The 1963-nt window shown below is 55.5% G+C and overlaps 1 non-coding gene across 1 annotated transcript; it reads right to left on the bottom strand.

Moving 5' to 3' along the window:
- Positions 1–223: 223 nt before the first annotated feature.
- Positions 224–316, bottom strand: TRNAI-UAU (transfer RNA isoleucine (anticodon UAU)). Its single transcript is given in 2 exon segments — positions 224–259; positions 279–316. It is a non-coding gene; the product is annotated as a tRNA-Ile (tRNA).
- Between the last annotated feature and the right edge of the window lie 1647 nt (positions 317–1963).

A 1963-nucleotide genomic window follows, 5' to 3' on the forward strand; every position in this document is an offset into this window, starting at 1 on the left:
GGTGCAGTAGGTAAACGTCCAGGTTCCAGCAGCTTGGTGGTGCTCGTGGGCAACAAGTAGCTTGGAAAGCCGGCGAGAAGCTCCAATGCGAGCGGCTTCCTGCCTGCGGCAGAGCGGGACGTGCGCGCGGAGCGATCAGACGGGAACTGAGAGGGCTAAAGAGAGACTAAATCCTTCCCTCGGGCAAGGAGATAAAAGGGGGTTCCGGTATCCAAAAGGGTCGTGCTCCAGGTGAGGCTCGAACTCACAACCTCGGCATTGCTCTGCATGTACTGCTGTATAAGTACCGCGCGCTAACCGATTGCGCCACTGGAGCTCCGCTTAGGCGGCCTGACTGTGGCTCTATCAGGGTTCATCCGGGCAGGCGCGGAGCATGCGCATCCACACTTCGTGCGGTTCGGCGGGAACGAGCCCCGGAATCGAGTCCCCCGCAGTTTCCAGCCCCGCGGCCCCGGCGGAATAGACCAGGGAATCCTGCGCGAGTCTCTCTCCGGGTTGGAGCGGCTGCTTGGCAGGGCCGCACCGGGCGGGCCGCTGGGGCCCACAAAAGAGCCCACCCCGCTTCGCTGGGCAGCGGGGAAGGAGCCCGGGCCGCTGCCGTCTGAAACCGTCTCCGCGTCCTCCGTGGAGCTTCGCCCTCCGCGAGCGGAGCCCGCGGGGAGCAGGCCTAGCCCTCGAAGCGGGGCTGGCGGCCGGCGGGCGGGCCTTGTTGCGGTGGTGACGCGGGGGCAGGGGTGGGGCAGAGCTGCGCGGCCTCGGCTCGCCCGCCGCAGATGCTTCGGGCGGCCGCCCCCTGCCCCGACACCCCGCGTGACCAGTAAGCGGGTGGGCCAGACCCTGGAGTGAGCGAAACCCGCGGCTGCCAAGGGGCAGCCAGGGCGGCCTCCACCGCAGGAACGCGGGCCGGCGACTGAGCTTCCGAGAGCCACAGGCCAGGTTTCAGCATCGGCGCATTGTACCCGGAAGGTTTCCTGCGCCGGCCTGAGTGGGGTGCTCGGAGCACTGCAGGCCGAAAGGCGTGTCCCCGAAACCCGCCGGGCCTTCGACAGGATGCAGGCTAGGCCGCGCGGGGTTTCTTGGGCCACAACATGTTTGTTTTGCTTAATGTTAAAACTAGTACCTGATATTTAAAAATCAGGAAGTCTCTTACAACAAATACCTGGACATCCTCATTTCTTTTTTAAAAACCAGAACATGGTAACACGGTACCCAAGGCCGAATTATGACTGTCCTGTGCCTTAGGCACTTTTGTCTTCCTGGGCCCCTCCATTAAAAAAGAAAAACATTTTTGTACACCTGAAACTAATCATGTATGTCAACTGTAATTGAATTTTTTTAAAAAATTACATTTTACTGCTGAAAAATAAATACAATCCAGGCTGGGTTTATTGTTACATTCACTTATTATATTTATTTCAAAAGAATTTAAAACGCAAACATTTTTTTCAGGTTCTAGGCTCTGTGCGTACTGTAACTAATTGATAACTCTGCTGGGAACCTGTATCCCCCTGGAAGCATAGCTGCAGCCACCCCCACCGTACCCTCCACACCCTCAGTCTCTTCCTCCAGGGGTGCCTCACTGATTGTCTCCTGGGCCCGTTGGGTGATGTTAATAAAGATAATAATTTGTGTGTTTTAGTAAGTGATTTTTAGTCACCGTGTTTGGTGACTTCTGCTTTCCTGGAAGAGCCAGAAGAGCAAACAACAGAACACTATGGCAATAAATCGGGAAAGCCCTTCATTGATAAGGAAGTGAAGGGGCAGCATAAAAATCATGTATGTAGTTGCCATGATAGTGACTTGCCCACACTAACAGGCTGTGATGAGTGTTGTGCAATAGGATTGTAGAAAGCCTTGAAATTTGAGTAGAAGAGATTATACAGTAACCAGGCAGATATTGAGAGACAGCAACAGGTTCTGTGTAAAGCTGGGGCCTCCTGAAGGTGGTGTTTTTAGGAAGCTC

The sequence above is a fragment of the Rhinolophus ferrumequinum genome, chromosome 13 (genome assembly GCF_004115265.2).
Source record: "Rhinolophus ferrumequinum isolate MPI-CBG mRhiFer1 chromosome 13, mRhiFer1_v1.p, whole genome shotgun sequence".
NCBI classification, from domain to species: domain Eukaryota; kingdom Metazoa; phylum Chordata; class Mammalia; order Chiroptera; family Rhinolophidae; genus Rhinolophus; species Rhinolophus ferrumequinum.